The 10,513-nt window shown below is 40.9% G+C and overlaps 1 protein-coding gene across 1 annotated transcript in view; it reads left to right on the top strand.

Moving 5' to 3' along the window:
- NRXN3 (neurexin 3) overlaps positions 1-10,513 on the top strand; it is a 1,807,186-nt gene that overhangs the window by 866,464 nt on the left and 930,209 nt on the right. The gene's annotated exons all lie outside the window — the stretch shown is intronic.

Raw genomic sequence — 10,513 nt, 5'->3', positions numbered from 1 at the left:
CTTTTGTTTGTGTGGTTTTCAAAATGTTTTGTAGTCTGTGTACTCCCTGAATTAGTGCCCTCTCATTTGTCCCTATTTTTTCATTGATGGCCTTCATAATTCTGGGATTCACATTTAGGTTCTTAATCCATGCTGAGTTGGTTTTTGTATAAGATGTGAGGTGAAGGTCTTGTTTCAATATTTTGCATATCGTTTTCCAGCATTCTTCATCATCTTTCATTCTCTTTTTTGGTCCCAAAACTCAGACAACATTTAAAAGCACCATGATTTGAGTCCCTCAGGGATGCCCAAACTGCCATTTTGCCATGCAAACTGAAAATTGAAAAATTCTTTGGAGGAATATTAGAGAGATGGAAACACCATCTTCATAGGCGTATGGATCTAGATGGAGGATGTGGAGAAACAGTAGCTTTGCATTTGATATGTTTGTTTCATAAAATGTTTTTTGGTTTTGCAGTAATATTTTTTTATTTACCCAAGCATAACTGAAGGCTACTTTTAATTAAGGTCATAGGTGTACACTAAAGTGTAGATTACTATTTAGACCCCATTTTCTCTGCATTTCTTTTATTATTAGAAAGCTGCTTGCAACGTTTCTTTCTTTATCTTACAGTGGCAGATATAAGGAAGCATTTTCTAGTTTAAGATATTTTGTTTTACACTGAAAAAGGAAAAGCAACTGTCCTAGATTCCAAAGCTGGCTTCCTTGGCTACAGAGAAACTCATGTGCGTCTAAAATCGTAGCATTCAAGTCTTCTCTGTCTGCTCTTTCTCAATCGAATCCTGAATTTGTGTTTGATTCCTGGAAATGGTTGAGCTGCACTTTAGTTTCCCATGCCTGTTATAACAAACCACTAAAAGTTTCCTGGTTTACAAGTAGCATGACTTTATTGTCTTACAGTTCTCTATGTAAGACGTTCAGTACCGGTCTAACTGTGCTACAGTCAAGGTGTGAGCAGGTCAGATTCCTTTCTCTAGGAGAGATTCTTGGGTTGTCAGAATTCAGTTCCTTGTGATTTCAGGATATAGATTCCTGTGTTCTCACTAAACACAATTCCCAGTGTCGAGAAGCTGCCACATTCTTGACTCATGGTTCCTTTCCTCCATCTTCAAAGCCAGCAAATACTGGTCAAGGTCTTCTCACACTAAGTTTCTCTAGCCAGTGTTTTGCTTCTTTGGGCAACTTTTAAAGATTCATGTGATTAGATTGGACCCACCTAGATCATCCAGGACAATATCCCTTTCCTAAACTTGTTGATCACCAAATCTAATTCTGTCTGTAACCTGAATTTCATCTTCACCATGTAACATTTGTAGGTTCTGGAGAGTAGGTTAGAACTTGTTTGGGGGACCATTGTTCTGCCTGTTACCTGTTATTTGCAGGTGAACAATATGACTTCCCAACAAGATTGAATAGAAGGAAAAACTACACTGTGAGGGAAAAACAGAGCTCTAAGGAAACATCACCAATGTGATAATAAGCAAAAAGTGAAAGTTAGGCTACATAAAGATCTGAGATATGATTGTTCACGTCTATCCTTTTATTAACTTGCTGATTTGGAAATTATAATTTTATCTTCTTGAATAAAGAACAAAGTGCTGCATTTCCTCAATACTCAGCTTCCCTCTGCTCCATGGGTCAGTCAGTTGTGTCCCTGCTGGACCTCCTGTTGTTGTAAAGTGTCACTGAGTCAGTTCACACTCTAGAGGGTTTCCAAGGCTCTAACTCTTTGCGGGGGGGAAAAGGGGAAGGCCATCCACTGGCATACTAACGTATCAGCCTGCAAAGTCATTTGAACTACAAGATCAGTGGTTCAAGCTCACCAGCTGCTCCTTGGAAATCCTACAGAGGGTCACTATGAGTCAGAATCGACTTGACAGCACTTAACAACAACAGGGAACATATTAGGAGTCATGGAGTGGTGCTGCAGGTTAATGCGCTGGATTGCATGGTCAGCTTGAACCGCAAGACTGGTGGTTCAAGTTCACCAGCCATTCCTCAATATCCCTATACAGAGTCACTATGAGTCGGAACTGACTTGATAGCACTTAACAACAACAAAGTGGCATATTGCTTGATGTTTCAGTACCAACCCAGCACTTGATTAAGTGAACTCCAAATGAATTCAGTGACCAAGGCTTCACCAGAAATAGTTTCTCACTCCATTTGAGCCCTCAGTGAATTGTGCCAAAGTTTTAAAAGAGGCTACCCGAGTGCTAAGGAGCTCTAGTACTGGATCCCTTCCCAGGAAGAAGGGGTGGCTTTTCTGAAGCTGATATCACAGGAGTCTGAGGCCTTCCAGGTAGCTATAACTTCAGGGCTATATTGAGTCCCAGGAAGGCTGTGATCTGGCACCAAGCACTGCCCTGTCAGAAACTGGCCCCTTGGATTCAGGAAGGACCAGCATGTTCCATCAGGTCTGTCTCAGTTTCCTGCCTCAATGGAAAAAATCAGAGTGGCAGGGGCTTCCTCTGCCTGGTCAGGAAGGAGGGGAGCTGGCCTGTGCTCTGGAAGAGAGCAGTCAGCATTCAGTGGGAACTGAGCAGGCAGCCTCAGGAGGGGCATGGTTGTCTGGGGTTTTCTCCAGGACCTGGTGGTAGACATGGATGGCGCCTTCGTAATTCTGCTTTCTAAACATCAGGTCAGCCATCAGCTGTCAGAAAGCACACAACACTCTGGAGGTTCCTGACAGTGGCTGGCATGGATGTGTATGGAGGGGTGGGGCCTGGTGGGAAGGTGACAGCATAGTGGTCACGAGTTCAAAACAAATTACCAGCCATTTCATGGGAAAAAGATGAGGCTTTTTGCTCCCGTAAAGATTTACGGAAACCTTATTCAGGGTGAGTTGGAACCGACTCCTTAGCACACCACTACCACCACATCAGAGTGGTGGTGGTTTTGTGCCGTGGAGTCGGTTCCGACTCATAGCGACCCCGCGTAGGGTTTCTAAGGCTGTAAATCTTTACGGGAGCAGAAAGCCTCATCTTTCTCCCAAGGACTGGTAGTATGTATAAACCTATCGTATGTCTTCCTGGTTTACACATTTGCCAAAGTTTAACTTTATATTTTAATTTTTAAAAAGTTAGTATTACTTTTGAAATAAACTTGTAGGAGATTATTAGCCATGGAACGGAATAAAGAAAACACCTTATGATTTATTTCTTAGAGGTTAATAAACTGAGGTGAAGCAACAGATTTAAAAACTGCACAAATATTTAGCAGCCTGGCCAGAATAGGAAGCTAGGCGAATCCAGTTTCTAGCCTAAGTCTGTTTCCTTTGTTGCACTTACAGTTTATTTCCTTATTCTCATTATGAGATCACTAAAGATCTTTATGTTATGATATGTAAGAAGGTTTCAAAAAATTCATGGATAAGTGAAATGAGAAGCTAAGGGAATTTTCCCTAAACTTTTAGAAGCCCCCATGAACATTACTCATGGTTTGTAAGATGCCTACGCATTGAAACTGAGTTTAATTAGAATAAAATGTAACACTTAATTAGGTGTCAAAATTATTCACTAGGTTAAAACTAAACATTTTTGGATGTTTAGTTATTTCCTACTTGTTGGGTTTAAGGTGTGCTTAAAAGGGTAACTGGTCCTCGGAAACTTCAATCGAAGATACCATCTAACTCTAGCAAGGCTTGTATCACCAAGCTCCGTGCAGTCTCATATAATTACCAATAAATGGGGTGGTAGATGAATAGCCATGTCATGAGAGAAGGGAAGAGCTGATGGCATGCTAGGGGCGACTCTCTCGGCCTGTCAGTTGGAGGAAAGACAGATTCGTACTGTTTGTCAAGAGCAGAAAGTATGTTGGAGAAAACTAACTCCAGTAAGGGGAAGTGTCAGGAAGATGGATTACCCCAGGAAGTCAAGACTGCTCTCCCTAGGTAGCAGCCCACTTGGATACAATCTGCCAGCTGTCCGTCTTGTCCTAGTGCGCCTCTGTCTTTCTCCTCCTTGGTGCTGCCAGCAACTAGCCTGTCTGTGCTGTGTAGATCTAACGCAGCCAGGGAGCCTTCAGAATTACTAAAGAGCTGCTAGACCCAAAGGGGAGGGCAACTTCTGTATGAGGAGTGAATATTCAGCATGTATACTCTTTCTGTCAGCTCTCACAAGAGCTCCTGGAGAGATAGAGCCTGTGGGGAACTCTTTAAATGAGTACCTTATTACCTACCTGGAGGTGTCCCGTGATGAAGTTCAGAGTAATGTAATGAAGCAGGCGGTTGTACTTCATGTCTGCATTTGAGCCTGAGCATTCCAAAGTAGCATCAGGAAAAGGAAAACGGCTCTGGGGGAAACCACACAATAGATTGAAAACATTTCATTTTTTATTCCAAAGAGAATTGAAGACAGATTTACTAGGCACAGTTTTGAAGAAAGGAGATTGGCGTGAGGGGGAAGTGGGATGTGGCCATTTGCTATCTGATGTCACCAAACCGTAGAGACTCTTACCTTTGTTTGGAGGCTGTCTGACTTTATAAAGCCACAGAAGTATCTGGCTAGTTCTAGCACATCAACTCAGTTCTGTTAACTGGAGATTTGTGTGGAAGTTTGAAGCAATAGTCATTATGTTCCCTGCTGGCAATAGTGAGGCGTGAACCTATATGAAACAGTTAGATAATGCAAGGGTCACAGGTAAAAGTTGGCAACCCTGAAGTAGCTGCCTGCTCTGTGTTTTACTATAAATCTTCCATGAGTGAAGCTACAGCCCAGTCATCTGTGAGAGAGGATTTCTTTTTAGGTCATTTATTGTCCTAATTAATTCATTTGAGGAATAAATACCTTTGATTGTGGTTCTCTCCTTGTTGCCCACTTCATCCCCCAAAGCACAAGTAGAATTCTGAAGTATACGGAGGACTCTCTTCTTTGAACCAGAAACATTAGTTCCCAAAAGGGGCATGCCACTTGCTAGTAATTTCTGAGTGTTCTTTGACTCATCTGTAGAATGGGGACAGCAATAGTTCCACTGTATTTCCCTCTTTCCTTAGCATATACTCAAGACCTTGAGAGTTTTAATAAATGCTTGTGAACCATAGGTAGGTTGTTATTAAGAAGCATCAAGTTGGCCATGATTTACAGCAAAACTATAACAACGGAGTGAAACACTGCCAGGTCCTCAACAAGTCTCACAATTGTTGTTACACTTGAGCCCATTGCTGAGACCACTGTGTAAATTCATCTCTTTGGGGGGCTTCCTATCTATCCCTGACCTTCCACTTTACCAAGCATAATGTTCTCCAGAAACTGGTCCTTTCTGATAACATGTCCAAAGTATGAGATGTGAAGTCTCATCATCCTGGCTTATAAGGAACATTCTGGCTTTACTTAGTCGAACACAATCTTTCTGTTTTGGCATTCCAGGGTATTTTCCATATTCTCGTCCAACAACATAACTCAAATGCATCAGTTCTTGTAAGTTCTTCCTTATTCATTGTCCAACTTTCATATATATATATAAGACTATTAAAAATATTATGGCTTGGGTCAGGTGCACCTTAGTCCTCAAACTTATGTTTTTGCTTGTGAACATTTTAGAGAGGTCTTGTACAACAGATTTACCTAATGCTGTATGTCTTTTGATTTCTTGACTGCTGTTTCATGAGTGTTGATTGTGAATACAAGCAAAATGAAGTCTTTGACAATTTCAGTCTTTTCTCCATTTATCAGTGGTGAGGAATTTTGTTTTCTTTACATTGAGGTGCAGCCCATAGTGAAGGGTTTGATCTTTACCAGTAAGTATTTCAAGACTTCTGTTTCAATAAGCAATGTTGTATCATCTGCACGTCGCAGGTTAAGGAGTCTTCCTCCAATCCTGATGAACATGCATGTACTTTTGTCTTTGTTGTTATTTTTAAGTGTCATGGAGTCAGGGTTTCCGAGGAGCAGCTGGTGAGCTTGAACCAATGACCTTGCAGTTCAAGTGGCTTTGCATTCTGGCACATTAACCCACAGCGCTACTGCAGGACTCCATACTTCTGTCTATAGACACCTTCAAAACATTTCTGACTTGCAATATAAAAGGCTTCTATCAACGTTTGGTAGCATAGTGGTTACAAATCAGGCTGCTAACCTGAAGGTCAGCAGTTTGAAACTGCCAGCTATTCTGCTTGAGAAAGATGAGGCTTTCTGCTCCCATAAAGATTTGCAGCCTCTGAAACCCTATGCAGGGTCACTATGAGTTGGAACTGACTCCATGGTACTTAACAACAACAGCAAATAGACTTTCGTATGTAGAAACCTTCAGTATTGCAAGTCCAAGTTTGTTTTTCTTTTCTTTATTTCCTTTGGTTAGAGAAATGCTGACTCTGCTCTTTCCCAATGGTGGGTAAATGATATTTATTCAAGGCACCTGAAAAGTATTTTTAACTATTCTAAATAATATGGTTCCTGGCTCTGCTAACTAGGTCCTTTCTTATTCCTTAGGCATATAAGTAGTGTTTGGTCCAGTGCAGGATGTTTAAATGCAACACAAAGGAAGTTTGATTCCCAAGAGTGTCCTTGGACTCTTTTTGTTCGTTCTCTGTGTTGGGCTTCTAACCATCCTTATGTCACTGGGTAAAATAGGTAGGTGGGGTTTTGTTTTGTTTTCCAGAGTAGAAAGTAAGGTCTTTAAAATGACTATGTTGTCGTTATTGTTGTGGTAAAGTCCCAACTTAATAGTGACCCTGTATAAGATTTCTGAGGAGCGGCTGGTGGTTTTGAACTGCTGACCTTGCAGTTAGCAGTCCAATGCTTACCCTACAGCACCACACCAGTACCCCCAAATTATCTTCTTATTGTTGTTAAGTACCATGGAGTATGTTCCGACCCATAACAATCCTGTGTAGGGTTTCCAAGGAGCAGCTGGTGAGCTTGAACCACTGACCTGATAGTTCAAACCGACTTTGCAGTCCAGCACATTAACCTACAGCACCACAACACCAGGACTCCAAAATGGCCTTAGGCATATACATAGAACAGTTGCCATTGGTTCATTTAATACAATTTGTTCCTTAATTGTGAAAGACTGTGATACATTTTCCCAGAGGTTTTCAGTCTCTGCCAGTGTGGCATAGTTTCACAGAAATGGGTGATACAGCTGGACACGCTAGCTGGGGAACCAAATATCCCCTTCATCCTCCACTCCATCCCATTTAATAGACACCCTTGGTGTGAATGTGTCCCACCATTTCAGTGAGCTAGTTTGGTGCTGATCCGTCAGTGTTTCTCTGTGCAGGCTTCCCTCGGACCAATGACAAAGCTACTTATCAGTTCAGATCCATGAGGTAAGAATCTAAAAGCATTTAATGCTTCCTTCATCGTCAATATGTTTTCACTTTTCTGTTAGTTTGCCAAAGGAAAATATATCTTCTCAATTTTGTCATGAGAAATTTAGCGTATCTTAGAAGCATGCCTTGATTTGAACAGATAAATCACTTTAAAAGGATAAGGTGCTAAGTGGTTATTTTATGAAAAGATAGCGCTCCGTTTGAAGCAATTAAAAATTATCATTCTCATTGGAAAGAAAATGATACACTGGTTGGGGAAAGTACTGGGAGAGGCAAGCTGAAATTACAGGTGTGGCACTGTAGAATAAGCTCTGGACTGCTAACCACCAGGTGGCGGTTCAAACCTACAGAGCCTCTCCTTGGAAACCTTATACCAGGTCCCTGTGAGTCAGAACAGACTCCAGGGTGCTTAACAACAACCACCTGAAAATGAAACAAAAAGTACATAGTATTTAAAATAAATTAGCTAGTTACAACTTGCTGATTTTAGACAAGGACACACACAAGGAAGTGATTAGTAAGTGAAGAAATAGTTACTTATTTGGTATGCTTTGAGGTGAGAATTCTGGCTGTGACAAAGTTTAAGCAGTTTGGCCCATGTCACATAGAAGAGGATCTTGTTGTTAAGTGCCATGGAGTCAGTTCCGACCCATAGCGACCCTGTACAGGGTTTCCGAGGCTGTAAATCTTTACGGGGACAGAACGCCTCATCTTTCTCCCATGGAACGGCTGGTAGTTTCAAACTGCTGGCCTTAAGGTTCACAGCCCGATTAGCATCTGGATATTAGGATCTGACTTTAGCTGTGATGGGTGACTTGGTGAGTTTTCATCTTACAGAATTTGCCACACCCTTGCTCATGCCCCATGTCCATCCCACGTCTTTAATCCAGACTTTCTTTCTTTGTGAAAATATTTAAAGTCATTATTAAGGCACAAATGTTGGACTTGTGAGTTGATACATAGTAATCTACTATCTTGACATTTCTTAAAGAAAGGACTTTGTTCTTAAAAGTTTGAAAATTCCAATCGGTAGTTGTTAGCTGCTCTCCAGTCTGCTCCAGTCATATATGTAAGACGATAAAACATTGTCTGGTATCAGTAAACATCTCAATTATACATACCAAGTAGATGTCTTTTCTGTTTTAAATGTTAAAGAAAAATGTGAGGGGGTTTCAAAAATTTTGTGGAATAATTCCATTGCCTTTCAATTGCAGTTCCCACAAATCTTTTGACACCTGCTTGTACCTCCTGTTTCTTGACTCTTGACCTTCTCGCTGTTACCTTTGAGTGCATCTCTTCCTAGGGTTCCCTAACAGGTTGCTCACTTTCAGTGATTCCTCACGAAGAAATCTTTCCAATCACCTGCACCATGTCAGAATTCCTTTCAGTTAGACTGACAGATCCAATATACTGCACGTGTGTGAGGTACAGATAAAGGTAATCAGATCTCATGCTTCAGGGAATAAACTGATTGCCTCTGATGGGCAGGAAGGAATTTGCCTCATTAGTATCCAGCAGATACTCGAGCCAAGGGCAGAATGCTGGTTTCTGCTGCCATCAAGCTTTCTTACAGGATCACATTCAGTACAGGGTATGAAATCTAGACCTATGACATCACATGCCATGTATAATGGGTGTTATACATGGATAAGTATTTAATATGCAGCAAAATAAATACAGTGGCAGTTGAAACAGAATTCTATTTAGCTGAGATAGGGATTCATTAAAGATAAACTACTTAAAATCCTTTCATGTTTTCTCTAGAGATCTCAAAGTACCTTTCCAAAATGAGCTCGTTAATCCTCATGAATATTCTGTCGCATAAAATCTGTTAAATTTCTCCGAAAACACAGGTCAGTCAGTCTCACTAACTATAACACCAAGTTTTCATGACAGTCTAACTACCTTTATTGCCTTGCAATCTCATTAGAGATTTGACCTCTAAGATCGTCATTCTAGGTGGATTTTTTTTTTTTTTCCAGTCTTAGCTCACTCGCTTCATTCACCCATCAACAAGCTTCAGTGAGCATCAATTATGTGCAGAGTGGTGAGCATAAAAAGATGAATAAGGGTTCATAGTCCAGTGGTAGAGAACAGGAGACTCCCTCTAAATGTGCTGTTGGTCAGCTGTTGGTTCAGCCCTGTCTATAACCCAGGAAGATCCCTCAAAACGGTTTCGTCTTCTGCTTCATTCATAGAGTGTCGCTCATCACATCTTCCAAGCTTTGGAGATGTTTGTTTATATATATCTAGTCTGATGTGGTTTGGTTCTAAGAGGTGAGTATGGATTTCCACTAACTCAGGACATCATGCTTGGTAAAGTGGAGGCACAGCAATAAAGAGAGACCCCCTAATGAAATGGTTTGGCACAGGAATAGTAACAAAGTGTTCAGTCGTAGCAGCAATTGTGAGAATGGCACAGGACCAGCCAGTGTTTCATTCTGTTGTACATAGGGTCGCTATGGGTCAGAACTCACCAAAAACAACAACAGCAACATTTAGAGAATGGTCCTGTTTAACCTTGGAAAACCCTTGGGACAATGAAGGTTGTTTATTAAAACCAGAAGGTCCTGATAGCTTTAATGTAGCAGAGCTACAATATGGAAACCTTTTTAATAAGATCATTAGATAAAATGGTCAGGTGTCTTTGATCATCCCTTGACTTGCTGTGAGATTTGGACCAACATGTTAACCTCTCTGATTCATACAGGATATTGAAATGACTATTTCCTCCATCTGAGAATGAATTACATAGGGATAAAGCAGGGCAAACAGTGATTTTTGAAGAAATTCCCCCAAGAGTTTTTAGAGAAGGTATCCTCATTTCTAACCTGTATCCTTCACAAATGTTTATGATCCATCTAGTAACCAGGTCTAGCTTTAGTCTGTCATTGTGTACACTTTCTCTCCATTCCCTCTTCACTTCTTTTTCTCTTTGTGGTTAGAGTCTAGTAAACACTACTTGTGTTTGAATTAAAAGGCTAGTTTGGAGTTTAAAAATCAGATGTGTTTCACAGTGTGGATGAAAAGACAAAGCACATCTTTTAGTCCACCGATCACTTAACCCAGATCAGTTGCCATCACGCTGATTCTGATTTGTAGCAACCCCATGTGTAGAACTGCATTCCATGGAGTTTTCAGTGGCTGATTTCTTTAGAAGCAGATCACCAGACTTTACTTCCAAGATGCATTTGAGTGAACCTGCTTTTCTAGGTTACAAGTCACACTCATTAACCATT

This window comes from Chrysochloris asiatica, unplaced genomic scaffold (genome assembly GCF_000296735.1).
Source record: "Chrysochloris asiatica unplaced genomic scaffold, ChrAsi1.0 scaffold00070, whole genome shotgun sequence".
Classification (NCBI taxonomy): domain Eukaryota; kingdom Metazoa; phylum Chordata; class Mammalia; order Afrosoricida; family Chrysochloridae; genus Chrysochloris; species Chrysochloris asiatica.
Note: the sequence above shows the minus strand (reverse complement) of the source record. Positions and strands in the feature narration are given on the sequence as shown.